The 22886-nt window shown below is 36.3% G+C and overlaps 1 protein-coding gene across 1 annotated transcript in view; it reads left to right on the top strand.

Moving 5' to 3' along the window:
- The window catches only part of LOC142342778 (transmembrane protein 65-like), a 205615-nt gene that overhangs the window by 7189 nt on the left and 175540 nt on the right, over window positions 1–22886 (top strand). The window lies entirely within an intron of this gene.

The raw sequence follows: 22886 nt of genomic DNA, 5'->3' as shown, positions 1-22886 counted from the left end.
CACACAACACACACACACACACACACACACTCAACCTACCTAGACACTGTTGTTTAAATTAAATGCAAATATCGCTCTTACAATTCGCGAAAACTTAAATTTTGTGTGGGCGCAAATTTAACGGCTATATAGGGCTGTGGGGCGCTAGCAGAAAAGATCCTAAAAAAGTAGCCACAAAGGTGGTGTACAGAAAGGTTCTTCTTTAAAGTTGGTTTAAAGGTGGTTCTTATATATCCATTCCACGCTATAATATCGTAGACTGTCCATGTGTACTGTATTGACGTGAAGTACTTATTAACTAAAGATTTCATGACGGCAAAAGACGTCATGTAAATTACTGTGTGTAGATTGACGTATTTATCCGTTTACTTTATTTATTTATTTATTTATTTATTTTGCTTAAATGGTGCAAGGGATCAATATTTGAAAAGAAAGCTAACATGTGACGCTTTTTTGGCTTTGATTGATACAAAGTCTTCGTGTGATACGTTGCCACATAAAAGTTTGAGGGATAATTTACCAACTAATAGCGCTGATTGAACTTTGAAGATGAATCTTTAAGAGTCTGAATTGCTTTTTTCTAACGTCCACACAGCACTATTCAACAAACTTTCACTCAATCGTGTTTTTGGTGAGCATTCTTATTTTATCTTTTGGAAAAAAAAGACATCAAAATCATTCTTTAAATGTTTTGGATTAATTTGTTCAAAAACTTATACACTTTCACGGAATTATTTATTGATTTATTAGTTATAACAAAAATTATTAAAATTAAAGTGAAAACATCAATGGAGGACCAATGCATAAAGTCTGATAAAGCAACCGTGAACTGAAATTAAAAGGTTAGTTATTTGAAATGCAAACAATAGGAAAGTTGTATGCATGAGACAAAGTTTATTTTCTAATGCTTGCATTATAATTGCTTCCAATTCAGATCCTTCACATTTAGAAAAATGTTGTGTAGTACACTTCTTTTGAAAGGTACTCGGTGTAACCAAAATCCCACTTAATTGTCCCAACACTTTTTCAAAATGGAGGGGATATATATGCGACGCTAGCTTTTTTCTTCAGTCAAATTTCTACGCATCGTAGAGAAAAAAGAAAACACCATTTTGTAGCCCTCCGGATCTGATTTTGATTTATCAAAAAATATCAGCAATTTAAAAAAGGGGAACACATTCAATTTTCGTAGGAAAAAAACTCGCGAGAGGGGGGCAGATCATGTTGAAATTTAAAAACAAACTCAGAAATTTTTAGTAAATTTAGTTAGGGTGAATTGTGATCTGATTGTCACGAGTTTTGATTTTATCTGTACAGTTTCAACCCAAAAAATAAACGAATGAAACTACCTCACCAAAACTCAAAACAAAGAAAAATCAGTAATTTTTTTTCTGAAAAGGTAAATTTGAAAGAATTTATGCGTCTCTCAATTTTCCACCGATCAAAAAGTATTGCATGAACATATTTGTTTCTATATCGAACTGATCTTTTGTGGAAAACAAATGTAAGATAAAAACAAATTGATTGTTTTCACAGTTTCAACCCTGAAAATTAATGGTTAACGAATTAAGCTACCTGAAGCAAACATAAAACGAAGAAAAAATCAGCTATTTTTTTTCTGAAAAATGTATTTTAAAAAACTGACGCTTCTCTCTATTTTCTGCTCATCAAATAAATATTGGATGAACAATTTTTTTCTATATCGAACAGATTTTTTGGGGAAAGTAAGACTCCAGGCAATTAAAAGCTTATTAAATAGCAAAAATCAAATTCGAAAAGGTAAAGTTAAAGCGAAAAGGTATCCTTTTCAAAAATTTAGAGTTTTTTTTGGTAAAACAATTCTTTTTTCATCCCAACTAACCATATCAGTATTTTCAAAAACTGCGTATGCGAGAAAAAGTTTCGCGGGATGAACATCAAAAAAAAACCAAACTAATTAGTGAAAAGTATAGATAGAAAACCTTTTGACATTTGTATTTGCGTTCCCTATATTGTCAGCACAGATTGGGCGAATTTACTTCTCCAAAGAGTTGGAGAGTTAGAGAGCTTGCAGATGGCCAGGTTGAAAAAGTTTAATACAAATGTTATTATTTTTTGAAAGTTACAGGAAGATTTATTTTTCACTTTTCTCTGTTTTGAACATTCCCCCCGAATTGATTATTCCCATTCTGTGGGACATTCAGTGCAAACTCATATGAGAAAAGAAGAATTTTTTTGAAAGATGAAAAAAGAAAATTTTCTTTTAGTTTTGGTGTTTCTTTTTCTTTTGCTTCAAACTGCTGTGTTAAATAGAATTGTGTTTATAAAATCTAGTTCATAGCACATCTGCAAAACTTAAAAAAATTTAGCCAATTCCGCTCATGAAACATCAAAATTGACAGCTTTCTCACGTGGAAAATGCGAGAAAGTTCAATTCAAGTTTTTGTGTCAATTTTACAATTGACAATGCAACCGCCTCAAGAAATTCATATCTTGTTTTCCAGATAAGACTAACAAACACTTAAATGAACGGTGACCAACTATGAATAAAGATCAGTTGCCAAAGAAAAACTTTTAAATGTTTTTTTTGTTTTCGGTCTTTGTATTTGTGTGCCTGTGTTTGAGTGTTTGTTTACGTGCACTATTTTAAGTGCATGTATGTGTATGTGTGTGGTAGTTGAAAGTTTGTGTTATGGCTCTCCTCAAGAGAGAGAAAGAAAGGGGGAGAGAGAGAGATAGAGAGAGAGAGAGAGAGAGAGATAGATAGAGAGAGAGAGAGAGAAAGATAGAGAGAGAGAGAGAGAGAGAGAGAGAGAGAGAGAGAGAGAGAGAGAGAGAGAGAGAGAGAGAGAGGGAGTTAGTCTGAGAGTGTCAGTGCATTTAAATTTTGAACACAAGCAGAGGCAGAGTGCAAGAATCGTCAAAAATCCCAACAAATAGAAAGTATGTCCAAACCAATATCAACTTTTTTTGTTGCTTGGTAACACTTCTTTGAAAATACGATTGTTTTGTTATGCTCATGAAACATCAAACATGGCAAATTTTTTGGAAAAGTTCAACACGTGTCATTTTGAAGTATGTTGTTAAATAACAGCTTTTGATGCTTTTTAAGTCTACTAACTAAGAAAAAACAAAGAAAAACTAACTCAACGGTGATGAAACTTGAGTAAAAATCATTTGACAAAACGAAAATTTTTCCTTAATGTCAGGGTTTTTAATTGTGTGTTTGTGCTTGTGGGTGTAAAGTAGGCTGTGTGTGTTAGCAAAATTTGTTTATGTTTATTTCTTACAAATGATAGAACACTTATCCTTAGATTATGCTAAATAATATATCGTTTTGGTTTGCCAAAAAACGGCTGATTTGTTGGTTTAAACAAAACAATTATTTTTTTCAAGGCATACGAATTCGGATACACCCACCCATCAGTTTTTTCCAACGGAATTTTATGATTGTTTTCGCATTCTTGAGAGGTATGTTGTTCTTGAGAAGTATGTTGTGTAACACGAGCCATCTGGTTTTAGTATCACTCTAGTCAATGCAATCAAGCCAGCCGTTTCCTGAGAAAAAATCAGAGTAATAATCAACGTTTTGACAATTATCACAAATTGGTCGATTATTGCCTTATTGTTCTCACCAAGATTTTGAAAATTCTTGTAATCTATTGCACGGGACAAATCTTACAACTAATGTGATTTTTACTGAGTTAACTTTTCAGGTACAAAAAAGTTCAAAAAAGAGCTTAGATTTTAATACCTGAACGAAATTCTGTATAGACTATAGCTATAGCTAACTTATGACTTCAGGCAAGATTTTGTAAGCAAATCCTACCACTCTGTGAACAAAATAAAACTGAATTTTTTGACATGCCAACAATTTATCACCATGATGATCGTCAAATTTGAACGTAATGAAAATATTCCCCAAAAAAATGAAAAAATATTAGAACAAACATACAAATGCCTGACAGAGAATCAACTTACTTTAAATGCCGATAAAACCATCATACTAATTCGGATCCAGAATTTTCTTATAAAGGTGAAATTATCAAACCAGATCATGCATGTCGTTATCTGGGAGTACAAATTGATTCAAATGTTTTCAAGTCAGTTGTACTCTCTCATCTTTCTTTCAGTGGAATATTCTTTCAAACTCTTACAGTGAAAAACATAAACTGCATAAACAGCCAAATTAACTGGGGAATAAAAGTTTGTTAATTTCGTCAAAAATTTGACCACTCCATTGATCTTCTCATTGAAGACCTATCTTGCCAGCCGAATTGTTTATCACAAAAGTTAGCCTAATGAAGCTACAAACAGATGTAAGACAATAGGAAACATCCAAAAATTTTAAACTGTTTACTAGTCGCCATAACCCCAGACAGAACAAGAGAACAAGTCAATTTATTATGAAAAAGAAAACGAAAACAAAGTGGAGTAACAAATCTTTAATCTTATCTTTAAATCTTTAAGCGTTCAAAAATGGAACAAATTGCCCTCTTCAATAAGAATTTTTTACAGTAAAACTTGCTTTAAAAATGTTTTAACCGAGTTTTTGCTCGATCAACACAAGAAAGTACCCGTTAATAAACAAATAGGAGCCTTCAAATCTTATTTTTACCTATGAAAACGAACAGCCACAATTTGAAGATTATTATATTAATAACAATGCTGATTAATTTATTTAACATTTTAGAGCATGTATATATCTAACCTTAGGGTTATAGTCTGAGTAACTTACATGTTTAAAAAAAATGATGAATTATAGGCTTATATGAGAGGCTATACAGACAATTACAAGGAGATTAGGCTGCATAAAAGCCGCAGTAAGAAAAACAAATTAATCTAACGATCTTAATTAATCTAATTATCTACCAACTTGAGAAACGCTCCGCTGTGCAAATCGCGCCTTATCAAATCAGAGGGCACTGGCATACACCAATTCTGAGAAGCGAATCACCACTAAAATTGAAGTTCGATCAGAAAACTTAAACGAACGAAAAAGGACCTGCTGTTGATGTAGGAAGTCATATCCCCTTGAGCTACACTTGTCAATCAGAATGAATATACTTTACAATAAACTAACCTAGAAAGCTAGTATTAAATTTTAGGAAATCTGATTTTGCCAAATCTGGTACCAAGGAGAAGAAACGTACTACGCTTTACGTATTTGCCAAAAAAGATGAAAAAACCGACTGGCAAAAGAACAGAAGACAAAATAGTTAAACATATGCGAGAAATCTTTCACTCGAACTGAAGGGAGGAAAAGAAATCAAGCATCGTTCCGCTCCAGAAGACAACATGGATTGTGTAATTTCTGTCCATTCGATTGTCTCAAAAAAAATCTGAAGGCCTTCAAAACCCGCGCTATCAACTAGACTAGGTTAAACGAAGAACAAAATGTAACAACACAAAGGGAGAGCAAAAAGGTTTGCCGAGTTAAACGCAATAAACAAGGCGAGGCTTCAAACGGATCTGTAGTATCAAACTACGAAATCCTCCCACCACCAAAAAAGCAGAACATCTTTGTCACAATCATCTTGCATTCAGCAGCCCACTATGTCTTCATTCACTCCCGTCGCACCCCCGGAACAAGCTTGTTGAAAAGATACAGCTCGCGAAGCAAAATCCAACACAGCCAACACAATATGACATTAGAAAAATCTCCCCCGAAAACGCCCGGTTGGGATGAACAGATGTTCTGCCCAACATTGATTCACGAGCACTGAAAGCAGTAGAAGCCAAGTACGCATCTAATAAGGATAACAATGAACTGATAATGAAACTGTTGGTAACTTCATGACAACTGATTTATTCACAAACTCATAATTTGCTACTTGCATAACCTGTACATTTTGTAGCTAATGTCCTAACACCAAGTCGCCCGATATTAAAAAAAAACAAAGCTCATTTTTCATTGAGACAAAGGAAAAGTGGCATATCAAAAATTTTTGTATCATCCGTTTTTCATGCGCCCTCTAGTCATCAATAGTTAATTTTGAGTCATATTTTTCTCTTATCAGTTCAGCCCTCTAGACTTATGTCATATGGGCAGTTCCTCAGTCAAGTATTCGTGCTTCTTGTTCAAACCTGCTTGTTAAAAAAATTTGTGTTCTTAGGTTGAACAAAATGTCTGAAAACCCACTCCGAGAGTTTCTCTCAGACTAATTTGTGATTTGGTACTTCAGTAATTGTTCCGACCCCACTTGTGGGTAGAGGAACTATATACTCGAATGGGTTTTTTTTGTTCAGACAATTTTGGCCGATCGATATATTCATCGTAGAGAAATGTGAGTGATATCATTAAAAAGCTCGTCCAGCGTAAAAATCGTAACTATAAAGATATTTTGAACTTCGTTGTTTGTTTCGAGGAGATATCGAGGATTGAAATTTTGTGAGAACACGGCATATTTGGCATGATTTTGTTCACTTTTAGAGTAATTTTTTATAAAATTATGATTTTTTTAATTAAAATATTAATTCAAAATTACATTTCACGCCAAAATTGAATCAATTTTGAGTTCCATATAAAACGAAAGGCAATAAAAAAGACTAGTTCTGATCTCATAGGGATATTTACTATCAAAAAATTCGAACTCTTCTACTTGAGAGCTCTTTTTAAATAAAACTTTTAATTTTTTTTTGTATTCTTCGATCACCTAGAGACCAGTCACAATTCATAGCTAAATTTTGTTACAGACAAACCTGATTTACAGTCAGTCAAACGAAGCCCAATTAACAAAAAGTGTGTCTTCAAGTAATCGCTTGTGTTTTTTCGGCTTCGACTCTGAGTTTTTGAAATTTTAAATGGAATTTTGATTTTCTTTTTGAGCTTTTAATAAATTTCTGGAGTCCTGTGGCACAATCTCGTTAACTAAAAGTGCAATAGTATTTGTCATCATTATTAATTGAACCTATCTAGAGCTTTCAATGGACAACTAATGGCTGTTAAGACTTTAAAATTGACTTTAAAATTGCCAATCATAAACTCATTTTTTTGAGTTGTAAGTCAGTCTCAAAAATGTAAGGAGCCCCTTTTATTCTAGTGCAACTAAAAGTAATCCGGTTAGGATCATCTTCTAACTGTTTATTATATGATTTCATTGCCACAAGATTTGAGAAATTTTGTAAAAAAAAAATTAAAAATTTTCTCATTATTTGTTCCTCTTGATATCTTATTGCATTATCCTGTGATTGATAACTCCATTGGCCTAAAGAAGACGTTTAGGGGTTCATTAATAAAGTTTTCAGATAAAAACTTATGATTTAATTGGCTTCGACATTTTTTTCTTGCACTTGTCAACTGAATTTTTGGTTTTTGGTTGTATTTGCTGTTGTTTCCATAGTCATAAGACTTACAGTGATTACCTATGCATGACAAATATTCTTGTCCTCCAATCAAAAAATGCGCTTCATTTGAGCGTTTTTAATAAATTTCATAGAAAAAAATGATTTCAATGGCTGTTAAAACTTTAAAACTAATTTATCGAATTTTTTTGTTTGGAAATTAACCGATCTTAAACTGATTTCCGTTTTTTTTGTAATTTTTGGATATTTTTTGTATTTTTTGTTCCTTTGGAATCTAAACACATTTTCCCAATACTGATAGTTTCATTGGCTCAGAGATGACATTCAATAGATCATATCTAAAAGTTTCAGAGAAAATCTTATGGTTTAAATGGCTTTGACAATTTCTTCTCGCACTTTTCTACATAATTATTGGATTTCGCCTAAATTTGTCGTTGTTTTTATAGTCAAGGACTTATGGTAGTAATGTCTTATTGATGGCTTATGAATGACAAGCATCCTTGTTGTTTCATCAAGGCCTAAATTAGCGTATTTATTAGCTTCCGTTGAAAGCTGTTGAATGTAATGGCTTTGATACTACAGGTTTTCTCAAAAATTTCGTGGTTAAATAAAGTATTTGCTCATGTTTTCTGATTTATTGGTGTTAAATTGTTAGTTTGAAGAATCCTATTGCTGTTAAAAAAATAATTGAAAGTAGAAAAGTTTCTACTGAAAAAGTTCAATTTCCAATGGCTTCGACCCTTTTCTCGCTCAATTCTTTTTGCTGTTTTTTCCTGTTTTTTATTCTTTAGTAGCCGTAAAAAATGTGAACAGTCCCATAAACTTTTAATTGAGGATTGAATGACTGATGAACCCTGATGCAGTCAATTTGTTGCGAGTGGTCTTAAAGGTTATGATTTCAAACATTTTTAAGATTATTAAGGATTTTTCAAAATATTCAGTTATTGTTTTTCCTTTCGTAAATAATTACTAATTCTCATCATTGAGAGGTCCCATAAAACTCCCTGTTTTTCAAGAAATAACATTTTTACTGATATTATGACGTAACTGAAGTTTTCTTTGGAAAATATGCGTTTTCGTAAAAAGTTACTTGAGTGCTGTATTTTTGTTTCTTTTTTCTCGTCCTTTAGCACAATTGCGTCATAAAAGATCCTGATGACTTTCAATTGTGGACTAATTGAATTTATTTATTAATTCAGTATAATTTCAGCTTAATTAGTGTATATAGAAATTGAAATAAAGATACATAAAGATAAGATAATAGCTAATAATTTTAATGGCTTTACTAAATTGTGTTTTCTCAACGTTTGTAATTTGTTGTTCGTAATTTTTTTGAGTTTTTCTGCATCTTTAGTCCGTTTCTATGGCTTAGTCTAACCGGAGACAGTCCTATTGGTTTCATTGTGACTTTTTATTAAGTTTATTGAGAATTATTTCGTTAAAAGCTAGTTATTTTAAGGACTTTCGAAATTATTTGTTTTAAGAAATGTTGATTGATTTTTGAATTACGCCTCATTATTTCTTCTTTTTGTTGATCTGTTACCTTGTCTCATTAAGGAAAAATCCCATCTGATGGGTAATTAGGAAAAAAATTGTGTAGTTAGCGTTTTTTCTGATTGTAATTTGACGTTGTTACTAGGTGCTTTTAAATTATTGTATTGAATTTTTGCCGTGAAATTTTCGTTTTTGCTTTTTTGTGGTTGTTGCTGTTGTTGTTGTTCTTGTTGTTTTCATAGTCTTTTTAATGGCAGATTTCGTTGTAATGGCATTATTTAATGGCATTATTTATTTCAATTATTCATTATTTAATTCAATTATTCATCATCAATTATTCATTATTTAATTCAATTATTCTCGTTGCATGGCATTATTTAATTCAATTATTAGTTTGGTTGCGTAACGATTTTTTTTAAACTCAAACATCTCTTTGTCAAAAATGTAATTCAAAAGACATTTAAGTCAAAAATGCGGATAAGCGCAGGTCGGAACATTATGTGCCGCGGGTCGGAACATTATGTGCGAACGCACATTAACGAGCCTCCTTGTATATTTTGTCTAAATCTATGAATTCAATCTAAATGCCAAGCATGATCAGATAACAATTTAAAACTGGGTAATCGAAACAAGAAATCAAAATACAAGTGTGACTTAAACTTATAGTCATTCGCACCGCTAGTCACCTACCTGAATAATAAAGCTACGCTATACGCTCACGACAGTATCAATTGTCGATGCTAACTTTCGTACAGGATTCGCTGATCCTCCCTTTATTCAGTCCCGAGTTTGTAGTTTCGTCAGATCAACATTTTTCTTATTTGATTAAGAAATGTGCAAGCAGTTTTAGGTTTTGTGAAGCAAAATTAGGGATGCAATTTATTGATTAAATTTTTTTCGCTGACAATTGTGTGGATTACTGGCTTTAATCAAAAGATACGCAATCTCCTGGAGCTTAATACGTACGTTTAGGTTTTTTATTGGCGATTTACAGTAGGTAGTTTATTTGTGCGGCGAGAATTATTAACATTCCTTTTCGGGATTTTTCCAAGTTAAACGCCATATTGTCAATTTTTAAAATAAAAAACTTTTCAATACCTACAGTTTTAGGTCGGGTATCCAAATCTTGCTTCATTTTCATAAGTGTTGAAATTGTTGCTAGTAAATTCCCCTAGAAAAATTAATGTTTTTCGCTCACTTGGTTTATTTGTTTAACCGGGCTGAGGTTGTGGAACTAAATGATCAAAAACTGGGCATGAACAGACAATCCGATTCATTATGCTATAGTTATTCAAAACTTTACTTTCTGAATCATGACAAGTTTTACGGTATCAAGATAACACTCGAAATGAACCAAATTTCGATATTTTATTTGGAATCGAATCGTGCGATCTGAGCTGTTTTTTCCATAGTTGCCCGTTATGATAGCATCTTAACAATTGTGTAATCATATGAGGTTTTTGATAACCGTTCGAATTCGGATGTAGAATCTGTAATATAGAATCTGAATATTTAGGGTGGAGGTTTTACCCTATTCACAATTCCACAATTGTTCCTAAAATCTATCTTAGAGAAAACTACTGGACTGGATAGTAACTTCACAAAACCTACTACTCTTAACTAGACTGAAGGGTTATACCAGGCCCTCCGTTCAAGTCCTAAAGAAAGAATTTTCAGGCGCTATAGAACTGTAGTCAATTGCTAATAATAATGTTATTAAAATAGGTTGGTAATGCTTTTCTATGTTATATGATATTTTAGCTTCTAAGAAATGCTTTACAAAATGAAATAAATTGGTGACTTTAAGATTGAGAATTATACCAGGTCCTCAATTCAGTTTCTAATTAATCGATCAACCAATATACTTAAAATAAATAGTAGATGACGTGAAGAGCTCGTCGGTGTTCACTCCACAACCCAACCAGACGAGTATTAACCAACTTGATAGAACGTTAAGACATCAGGTACTTCAGGTTACTGCAGACCTTTTTAATTGTCTACTTGGTTCACCATTCCATACTACATGGGTTAACTTAACTTGCCAAGTCTTCTACGAGCAGGCAGGCCTACCCTCAGAGTGGCTTCACTATGCGGTCTCCTGGAAGGAGCTTGGCCGATTAATACTCTGAGAAATCAATCGTCTTGATGTTGTCCTGGACTCGGTGCTGTCCTCCAGTCCGTTAACCTAACTTAACCTAATTATTGATTGGTTGATCACTACTTTAATAGTCACCAAACTAATTTAAATCCAATAAATTGAAGCTAGATTGAGTATGATTTCAGATCCTTAGAGATGTATTGTAAAGTTACTAAAGTTGTACAAGTACGCTTTTGATTAAAAGAAAACCGGAAGAAACGATTAAGTTTTACCCAGTCCTAACTATTACAAGACTATGGTTCCTTCAAAACAACTAGTTACAAATGCCTATGAGTGCCACGTATCAAAGTGTTTAACAAATATCTACTAGATACCAGTTTAAACTCTACTAATTTATAAAAGGTCCAAAAAGAGAAAGTAGTTGAAAATTTGCTAAGTTAAATTAACGAAAAGTATAATTACCAGGGTATACTAGTTTCAACAATTATTACAAGTTCAGTATCACGACAGAGATCTGTTAACTCACTCCGAAATTTCGATTATCACGACAATATAACTATTTTCAGACTGATTTTGGTTACAAAAATTGGCTAAAATTGAGCCGTATATATACTGCTAATCTATGTTTGGTTATGATAGTTTAGTCCTATTTTTACCAAATGTTCCGAATCTTTGTGAGAAAAATACCTTTTTGGGAAAAGTTTTCAGAAGGTCATTCATGACTTTGATAACTTAGGCCCCTAATTTGGGTTTCTAATCCAATATTACGTGGGTGAGAATTTTGGTGTTCAATCCATGATATAATCTTTATCAGAATCAATATTTACTTATTCAGCCATTCTCATCAGTTTAAATTTCTTTACCATTATTATCTTTGTACAGTTTCAAATTTAGAATTCGCTTTTGTGTTGGGAATAATTCAAGGTCAGTATTAATTTGGTTCTTTTCCGAAAAATGCTTAAGTTTAACTTTCCATTCCTACATCCCACCCATCCGGACTAAACTATTCTCCTGAATAGTACAATAAAGTGAAATTAGAGTATAGGTATATAAAAGCACCATCACCATATTTTGGTACGACAGTCTTTTTTCTTTTAATCAGCGCTTGTCTCCTCATTTCGCATTCTCTCAACTAAGTTTAATCTCTCTTCAAACTGCATGTCAGTTCCGATATCTCATTGATCATCGTTTGGCAAATTATGAATATGTTTCGTAGTGTTCTTGGACTGGTAACGCTTCTTCCCTGTCCAGACAGCCAGAAGGACAAAAGCAAGACACCATAACGAGAAACCAAGCAGACCAGCCAGCTCTTTAAATGTATGCAGTGTTGACCCATGGCCAAAAGATTTGAAGTTGTTTTCGTCAGAAAGTTGTTGATGGATTTTGTCTACCATCTCACTGACTAATTCAGGCGTGACATCAAGCGTAGGGACATCCTTGAGTGCCGATCTGATCCTATGCAAGATCAAGTTCCGACTCTCATCTGTATGAGTGACCGCTGGAATGCTCGGGATGTCGAAAGCGGTATCCAGTAGTTCGGGAGTTGTGATTGTTGTTATTAGTCCACTGTGTTGAAGACAATATGCTGGACCATTAAGACCATGAAGACAACATGACCAGTCCATTCTGCGGGTGAACCAGTTTTCCATTGCAGGGGGATGCACTAGGCAACTTTTACAGGCTGGGACACGGTTTGAAAACTTTCTGCCCCCACTGTACAATATGTTATAAAGAAATTGTTGATCGTCTGCCGCGTTGAGGAGGTACATAGAGTTCCCAAGGTAGATTGCTGTCGGTAAAATTGGCAATTCGGTTACTTCTCGTGTGCAAGTCTTCAAAGCAGCCACCTCGTGATTGTATAGGAGTGAAGTCAAGCAGAGTTGATCTTGCGCGCTCACTAACGCTACTGGCTTAGTGCAAAGTCTAAGCAATTGTGTCCCCCAACAAGACAGATATTCCTCACTCTTCATTTCGGCTTTCATAGCTTTCTTCTCGCCTTGATACGATCAAGTAGCTCCTTTCTAATTTTAGAGTTGCGGCCGTTGTTGTGTTCTTGATTGGTTGCGGCAGAGGGATTGCTTTGTAGGCATCGTGGATTGGTTCACCACTGTACACTGGCACCTCCAATGTGATTAACAGTCCGTGTGGATTGGAAAAAACATTTCTCACTAAGAGCAGGCTGTAAAGTAAACTTGAGTGGTCGTATGGGATTGAACACTTTTTGTCTCCCAGCTTCAGAGTTGTAATTATTTTCCGTAAATCCTCGTAGGGTACTAGTGCGGTTGGCAGTGTTCCTTTGGATAACACTCCAATGCTTGTAATAAACATGTTTCTCTGTTCCGTCAAATATAGTGTTTGTAATTGCAACTCACTGTGCATAGCATTGAGAGTCCACGATACGTTTTTAATTGCACTTTGGGCGCGAAAGGCATACATAAAAACGTCAGACCTTCGATGATCACAGGCTTGGGCTTGTTGTATTTCTTCCATTGTTTTTTGAAGCATCTCCATTCTTGTTTGCAGAATCTCAAAGTTATCCTTTGAATAGTTTAGCACTTTTCGTGTGTCTTCATGAAGCTTCAAACTACTGCTGGCCATGACCTGAATAGACTCTTTTTCTTCGTTGTGCAGGTGAACCATTCTTGATTCCAAATAGTGCAACCGTCCTTCCAGTTGTTCCATCTTTCGCTTGGAGCTTTCACACAGACCAAAAATTGAGAGTAGCCTGCAGCCTGCTTTTTCCAGTAAGGGATCGTCAGCAGTGGTGATTGTCTCTGTCGCTGAAGAGTGATAGTCTGGTTTACAAACGATGCTACTTCTTTGACAAGCTTTGTCCTTTCTTTCTCTGCTCTTTCGTATTCTGTCTGAATAGATGAGATTATTCCGTCAAAGTGGTGCTGTAATAGTGCGCTTATTTCTGGGTTGTTGCAAAACTGGGAGCTCTTCTATGTTTTCTGTTCCAATTGCTGAAGTTTTGAAGAGAATTTATAAATTGGTCGGAGACCACGTTCAACAGCTTTGGAAGTGGGACTGCGATATCCACAATCAGATATGAGTCAGCCAATGAAACTGGAGTTTGAGGTTGGAAGAGAACATGCGCAGTAGTTCGTGCACTCTCCGCTGTTTGCTGTCGTACCGCAAGTATTAATATAAATATCACAAAGTTGTACATCTAAACACTACTATGGTTAATAACTGCGCTAAACCTAGATAGCAATTTTTCTGTATTAGAAAGAGTGCTACATTCTACAAAAATTCCCCCAAATTCCCTGAAATGTATTCGAGCTAATTAGTTCTTTTCATAATACCGCTGTTTAAGTAACTTGCAAGATAGTTTTTTTTTAATTTGGTGCTATTCAAATATGTTTTACGATTGCCCCCGTCGTTAAAAGAAATTTCGGCTCATCTTTTGATCTTTACATTTTTTTAGGCAATGCTATATAGAGAAACTTAATCAAGTTTTTCTTTTTTTAAAGACATATATACATATGTATATATATATATATATATATATATATATATATATATATATTATTTTTTTTATTCGTCGTCGATTCCGAATCGTTTTGGGTATTTCACTGCGCGCCTTTCTCGGGTGTTAGCGATGGAGTTTACTGTTTCGTCAGTTTTGGTTCCCAAAAGTTCTGCAAATGTTTTTGGTTTGCACATTTCCCTTTTGGCGCTTGCAGGTGTTGACTGTATTTCACTGAGGTCCTTCAAGACATTTTTTGGCTTGTGTGGTCGTTGGGGCAGTGGGGTAGAGTCAATCTCTTTGGCTGGGGTTACAAAAGAAGTCTGGTTCTCTTGGGTTGTTGCTTGTTCCGGAGTGTTCGGTTCTGCTCCTATGTTAGTCTTAGTGGGCCTTTTAGTTGAATGTTCTCGCTCTGCAAAGAGATCGTAGAAAAAATCTTCATCTTCGTCCATCCATTTGAAGGGACTCTCTTGTTTGGGTCGTTTTGATATAACTTCTGGAGTGAAAGTTTGATTGTTTACTTCAATGGGAACTTCCTGGTCATTTGTATTCTGGCGGCTGGGCCATTCCTCCTAATGTGATGATCTCGTTTCCATACTGGGTAAATCGTCTTCCTCCTTCACAGGCTTCAATCGATTGTAGTGAACTGTCTGCCATTTCTTTGCATTCGCATCCTTTGAAATTTTGTAATTGACCTCTGACGTCTTCTCAATGATGTTGTACGGTCCGTCCCACGGAAGGAAGAATTTCTTTGATTTCGCTTTGTGGGGTGCAAAAAGCCAGACTCTCTCTCCCGGCTTCAATTCCTCTCCAAAAACGTTTTTCTGATACATATCTTTCTGTCTTTCTTGCTTGTAACCAAGTGTCTCTCTAGCATTCATATGTGCTTCTCTGAATTGCTCGTTGAGCCATCTTGCGAATTCGTATTTGGCAATTTCGTGACCAGGTGCTTTCGGGAGTAGCAGGTCAATCGGGTATTTGCATTCTTGTCCAAACACAAGGGAGAATGGAGTCTGTCCTGTTGTTTTGTGTACGGTCGTATTTTAGACGAAGTTGAGATAGGGAATCATTTGATCCCAGCTACTTGGATTGTTTGCGCAATATTTGGAAATAACATCCGCAACAACTCTGTTGTGACGTTCTACCATACCATTTCCCTGCGGGTGATATGGAGATGTTCTTGTCTTCTCTATTCCAAAAATTTTGCACCCTTCTAGTAGCAGTTCGCTGCAGAAGTTTGATCCTTGGTTGGTGTGTAGGCAATCAGGTGCTCCAAACGTCAAAACCCATTTCTCCACAATTGTTCTAGCAACATCTTCGGCCGTAGTTCTTTCTAAGGGAACGCAAACCACGTATTTTGTGAAATAGTCCGTCAACACGAGTATGTATTTTGCACCGCTTGTCTTCGCTCGGGTAACCGGACCTAGGATATCTGCTGCCACTTTGCTGAATCGGATCCCAACGTTGATGGTCTGGAGAGGGGCTATTCTTTTCTTTCCAGCGGTACTTCGTGCTTGACACAGGGTGCAGTTCTCACATTTTTGTTCAATGTCTTTTCTCATATTGGGCCACCAAAACCTGTGTCTTGCCCTATCCAAGGTTTTTTGAAAAGCAAAATGGCCTCCACTGAGTTTTGAATCGTGAAGTTGTTCCAAGACTGTCTCTCTGAGTCCCTGCGGTACTACAAGTTGTTTTTGTGTTGTATTGCTTCCTTCTACATGCCACTTCCTGTACAGCACGCCATCAGACAGTTCCATCTGGTCCCAAAGGCCCCAGATCGCTACTGCATCTTCTCCTTGTGCTATTGCGTTTGCCTTATTGATTTTTAAGTCTCTCAGCGGATTTTGGTCTGGATGTTTCTCAGCGTTTGCCCATTGCAGGATGAGACGTAAGCAGGGATCGTTTCTTTGAGCCAGTCTAAGTGAGTTTACGTCTTCTTGAAATTGGATACTCATTGGTTCGTTCGTGTCCTCTGCTGTAACTAAATTAATTCTTCCGAGGGCGTCTTCCAAAGAGTTAGTTGATGGGCAACTTCCAAACATATCCAGTCTCTCAGCTTCAGTTTGCTCAGGTGTGATGCTGCACTGTCTTGACAGTCCATCTGCATTCCCGTGCTTGTCTCCTGGTCTATGTACTACTTGAAAATCAAACTCTTGCGGTCTTTGTAGCATCCTGAATATCATCTCGTCATTGTTTTGTCTAAATAACCACTGTAGCGATGCATGATCTGTTCTGAGCACAAATTGAGTTCCCCAAATGTAAGGCTTGAACCATTTCATCGCCTGAATGACTGCTAATGCTTCTTATTTTGTTGTTGAGTAACGACATTCTGCTGGGGTCAAAACTCTGCTTGCGAAAGCCACTGGGTATTCTACTCCATCGACAATATTCGAGAGTACTGCCCCAAGACTGTTGTCACTTGCATCCGTGTCCACAATAAAAGGAGAAATGTAGTCCGGATGCTTGAGTACTGAGCTATCAATCAAAGCCGCTTTCAGTTTTTCGAACGCATTATGGCATTCAGGGTTCCAAGTGAAACGGCTGTTCTTTTTTGTTATCTGGTGAAGAGGTTTCTCTATCCCAGCGAAGTCTTTGATGAACCGTCTGTAGTAACTGCAAAATCCAATAAAAGACCTCACTTCGGTAACGTTTTCTGGTCGTTTCCAGTCCCGTACTGCAACGCGTTTGTTTTCATCGGGTGCAATTCCCTCTGGGCTCAGTTTGTATCCCAGATAGGTTACGGATTCTTGAAAGAGGCGGCATTTCTTGGGTTTGAGTTCAAGATTGGCCTGGCGAAGAGCGTGAAAAACGAGGCGCATGTGTTTTTCGTGTTCCTCCACATTCCTACTAAACACCAGAACGTCGTCCAAGAAGATGAGGACGAAAGAGAAGAGATATCCATTGAAGATGCTTGTCGTAAGTCGCTGGAAGGTTCCCGGTGCATTGCAAAGTCCAAATGGAATTCTGAGGTACTCATAGTGTCCACCATCGGGAGTGACGAACGCAGTTTTTGGTATAGCACTCTCAGCTAATGGGACCTGCCAATATCCAGAGGCTAGGTCGAGGCTTGAGAAAATCGTTGCTCCGTGAAGATGATCCAGTATCTGGTCAATTCGCGGAAGGGGAAAAGCGTCTTTCTTTGTTACTTCGTTTAGTCGTCTGAAGTCTGTGCACATTCGATTGCTCCCATCCTTTTTGGTAACGAGAACGATTGGTGCACTGTACGGGCTGTTTGATGGTCGGATAATGTTTCGTGCCAACATGTCCTTAATCTCCTTCTTAACCACAGTGATCTTTCCAGGTGCAAGTCTATGGGGTACAAGCTTGATGGGCAGCGTATCACCTGTGTCAATTTCATGCTGAACCAAGTGTGTCTGTCCAAGTTCGTTGTCGTTCATTGCAAACACATCTCTGAACTCTCGTAGCAGTGTTCTTCTGTCGTCTGTTCGTTGGTTTCTGTCTGGAATTGCTAAAGAACAAATCTGTTCCAACTCTTCATCGCATGATAGGGTTAGGTTTGTTTCTGCAGTTGCCCTGTGCTGTGTTTCTTCCGTTGTTTCAATTTGATCAAGACCAGATTCTGTTTCCGTCTCACAAAGATGTACGTGCCTGGGGACTTCAGGTTTATAGGCAAATTGCAAATTTACAACATTGCTTTCTTTCTCCATCATGAGCTGCTTAGAATGGAAGTCGATTGATACTTTATTCTCCTCCATCACCTGGGTTCCAAGTATCAAAGGCACGTCTGTGTTTGGCGTCACCAGGAGATCGGCTTTCACTTTAACCCCGGTGTCGAACGTTATTTCGCCAGTAAAAACGCCAAGTATTTCGAAAGGATCAGTGGTGGCCGAAAGAACTTGTTCTTGGAAAGTCTTAGTTTGGAACGCTGTTCGTACTGTGAGTAAGCTTTTTCTGATAGAATGTTCACATTGCTCCCAGTATCCACTAACGCTTTGTGTTTATGTCCGTCAAGATCAACCATCACGTAGACTGTAGGTCCAAAGACTGCTTCGGCTTGAACTTTGTTGATATTGCTCACTTGTTCTGGGTTCGCTCTCTGTAAAATGCTTTTTACGATTGGTTGTCTATCGGTGTCCATGTTTGCGGGTAAACCAGGTTGAATTGTTCCTTTCTGTGGGCACTGATTGGACAAGTGCCCAAACTCGCGGCAATTATAGCACTGCATCTCAGACGTTCGGGGTCGAAAGACTTCCGGTCTTCCCGGATTCTACTCTGAAATCTGGGTTCACTTGATTCGGATAGAAATCTTGTTTGGGTCTCAAGAATCTTCTCCATGATTTGTGTATGTCGCTCTTGCTGCTCTAGCATCTTATTGAAGCTTCTGGTCTGAAACTCGATCATTTGATTGAAACCCGATGACAGACTGGTGTTGAGTGCTCTAAAGTCAGATGCTACTGACTCATCATGATCCTGTTCACCCTTTGTCCATCTCACATGTCCGTTTCTTCGTCCTCGCAGTCGACTGGATTCCGCTTTACTGATGGCGTCTAGAGCAATGGCCCGTTGTGGAGCTGCATTGAAGCTTCCCGGTTCTTCCTTCAGGAGTGTGTATCTGATTTCGCTGTCCAACAGTCCGTCCACAAAGGCATCTTTGTTAGCTTCCTGTCGTCCCGCAACATCAAGATGAGCATTGGCTGCCTCTCCTAACTTACGAACTCGCCTTGAGAACTCTTGGATTGACTCTGATTCCAATTGTTGAAGATTTTTGAATTCGGTGCGTGCACTCCTTGCGTTGGGAAAGTCGCCGATTCTGTTGTTAAGAGCGTTCAGAACTCTCGCTATGGTCGGGGCTGATTGTCCTTGCACTTGTTGAAAGTAATGATTGGGGAGATTGTATTACTCATCTAACGCATAACTGTTCAAACACGTGGGCAGGACCTCGCGTTGTCTCTGGTCATCCCAATTATTGGCATTTGACATGGATTTGAAGCGTCGAACCCATCTTTCGAAACTCTTGAAGTCGCGGCTGGGGTATCGGAGGGGTGTGAGAAGGGGTGGTGCTACGACTATTTGCTGCTGATTGTTCGGCTGGTTCTGTTGTTGCTGTTGCTGGTTGTTTGGTGCGTTGTTCATTTTTGGTAATTGAAATAATTTTCGATGCAAAACCAAATGACACAAAAAAATATAGTTGTTTTACCTTTGGAACGTATTCCAAAGATCTAATTCATCGGTTCTCTAAAATTCTAAATTTTTGTTTTTTTTTAAATGCAAAACCGCCTTCTAATCAGAAGAATCCCTCTGTGGTCGCCAATATAGAATCTGAATATTTAGGGTGGAAGTTTTACCCTATTCACATTTCCACAATTGTTCCTAGAATCTATCTTAGAGAAAACTACTGGACTGGATAGTAACTTCACAAAAAAAACCTACTACTCTTAACTAGACTGAAGGGTTATACCAGGCCCTCCGTTCAAGTCCTAAAGAAAGTATTTTCAGGCGCTATAGAACTGTAGTCTATTGCTAATAATAATGTTATTAAAATAGGTTGGTAATGCCCTTCTATGTTATATGATATTTTAGCTTCTAAGAAATGCTTTACAAAATGAAATAAATTGGTGACTCTAAGATTGAGAATTATACCAGGTCCTCAATTCAGTTTCTAATTAATCGATCAACCAATATTCTTAAAATAAATAGTAGATGACGTGAAGAGCTCGTCGGTGTTCACTCCACAACCCAACCAGACGAGTATTAACCAACTTGATAGAACGTTAAGACATTGCCCATCAGGTACTTCAGGTTACTGCAGACCTTTTTAATTGTCTACTTGGTTCACCATTCCATACTACATGGGTTAACTTAACTTGCCAAGTCTTCTACGAGCAGGCAGGCCTACCCTCAGAGTGGCTGGAAGGAGCTTGGCCGATTAATAATCTGAGAAATCAATCGTCTTGATGTTGTCCTGGACTCGATGCTGTCCTCCAGTCCGTTAACCTAACTTAACCTAATTATTGATTGGTTGATCACTACTTCACTAGTCACCAAACTTAATTTAAATCCAATAAATTGAAGCTAGATTGAGTATGATTTCAGATCCTTAGAGATGTATTGTGAAGTTACTAAAGTTGTACAAGTACGCTTTTGATTAACAGAAAACCGGAAGAAACGATTAAGTTTTACCCAGTCCTAATTATTACAAGACTATGGTTCCTTCAAAACAACTAGTTACAAATGCCTATGAGTGCCACGTATCAAAGTGTTTAACAAATATCTACTAGATACCAGTTTAAACTCTACTAAATTATAAGAAAAGTTCCAAAAAGAGAAAGTAGTTGAAAATTTGCTAAGTTAAATTAACGAAAAGTATAATTACCAGGGTATACTAGATTCAACAATTATTGCAAGTTCAGTATCACGACAGAGATCTGTTAACTCACTCCGAAATTTCGATTATCACGACAATATAACTATTTTCAGACTGATTTTGGTTACAAAAATTGGCTAAAATTGAGCCGTATATATACTGCTAATCTATGTTTGGTTATGATAGTTTAGTCCTATTTTTACCAAATGTTCCGAATCTTTGTGAGAAAAATACCTTTTTGGGAAAAGTTTTCAGAAGGTCATTCATGACTTTGATAACTTAGGCCCCTAATTTGGGTTTCTAATCCAATATTACGTGGGTGAGAATTTTGGTGTTCAATCCATGATATAATCTTTATCAGAATCAATATTTACTTATTCAACCATTCTCATCAGTTTAAATTTCTTTACCATTATTATCTTTGTACAGTTTCAAATTTAGAATTCGCTTTTGTGTTGGGAATAATTCAAGGTCAGTATTAATTTGGTTCTTTTCCGAAAAAAGCTTAAGTTTAACTTTCCATTCCTACAAACAGACAATCCGATTCATTATGCTATAGTTATTCAAAACTTTACTTTCTGAATCATGACAAGTTTTACGGTATCAAGATAACACTCGAAATGAACCAAATTTCGATATTTTATTTGGAATCGAATCGTGCGATCTGAGCTGTTTTTTCCATAGTTGCCCGTTATGATAGCATCTTAACAATCGTGTAATCATATGAGGTTTTTGATAACCGTTCGAATTCGGATGAGAATTGCATATGCTTTCTTGCGAAAATAATGCAAACGCTTCGAACAGGTGATTGTTAATCGCTGCTATTTATGATGAGACCACTTTCCGGAATTTTTAAACTATTCCGAAATTTTTGAATTACTCAAAACTCACTTTCAAACCTTACTCTTTGATCAGTCTTTTGGTTGACCATTGTCTAGATTATTCTCCTTGGCGACAAAATACTTTGGGTCGCAAACTAACACTGCAATATTAGTTTGCGACCCAAAGTATTTTGTCAAGTATGAGTCAACTGTTCAAAAGCATGATCAAAGAGATTCATTGGGTCTGGAAAATCAACCTGGGATTTAATATTTAACTCTTATCAACCAGAATTTGAATTTTCGTTTTTCATTTGGATATATATATACTCCATAAAAGTCAATGTATGAAACAATACTTCTTTCACTCGTGGCTTTGATTGATCATAAAATAGTGTATCTTAATGCAGCAGAATAATCTTTTTCAATCAGTGTTACGACCCCCCCCCCCCCCCCCCCCCACCTACTGGTGGCGCTCAGAATAATCAGCTGTTAATTGCTGAGTAGAATAAAAATCTAGGCAACATCGATATGTTTCACGAATAAAATTTTAATTTTATAATTAGAAAAATCTTCAAGCGTAGAATATTTTAAATATTCCTTAAAAAACAGTTAATTTTAACTTGCATAGAATTTTCACTTGCAAATGGAATTAAAGTTTTTTAATTTGAACAATTTATGCATTCATCTGAATTTTTGAGCACAGACTTTCATTTTTCACCTCGAGTCCGATTAGATTCATAGCAGTGAGTGTAGGTAGGAAGTGAAAGATTGCCTAAAAATTCAGCAAAATTCAAAAAAATTGTTCAAATTTTGTGAAAAAAATCCAACTCCCAACAACAAAGAACTAGGAGAAAGATTTCGTCAATTATTATCATTTCGACAGAATACGTGGGTCGTGAGACAAAAGAAGGCAATAATCAAAAGTTATTCAGATCTGATTAATTTTTGATTGCAGCCTTTTTTTCTCTCACTTTTCAAGTATTCTGTCAAAGAGGTAAAAATTGATTGCACAATTTCTTTCTCCCAATTTTTGATTTTTGCGCACATTATTTTCAATTACGTCACATGGTTTCAAACTCACGCTTAAATGATGATTTGAGCACATTTGAATTATCAATTTATGTTTTTAAAAGCGGCGAAACAAAGTGGTGTGGAAATAATGTTGCCTTTTGGCAACATTTTGGTGTTTTTTCATCAATTTTTTTAACTGTAATTATCTCTAATGCCAGGAGCACTCTATTTTTGTGGTGATATCATATCACTGCAAATTATATTTGTCTACCAACTTTTCCTTCCTCTTTTGACTATTTCCAAAAAAAACTAAATTTTTCAATTTTATGCTTTGATAAAATTTTAAATTTCTATGAATGATAATGATAAACAGAACGGGGT

The sequence above is a fragment of the Convolutriloba macropyga genome, chromosome 7 (genome assembly GCF_964194025.1).
Source record: "Convolutriloba macropyga chromosome 7, txConMacr16.3, whole genome shotgun sequence".
Classification (NCBI taxonomy): domain Eukaryota; kingdom Metazoa; phylum Xenacoelomorpha; order Acoela; family Convolutidae; genus Convolutriloba; species Convolutriloba macropyga.
The sequence above is the reverse complement of the archived record's forward strand: the minus strand, read 5'-3'. Positions and strand labels throughout refer to the sequence as shown.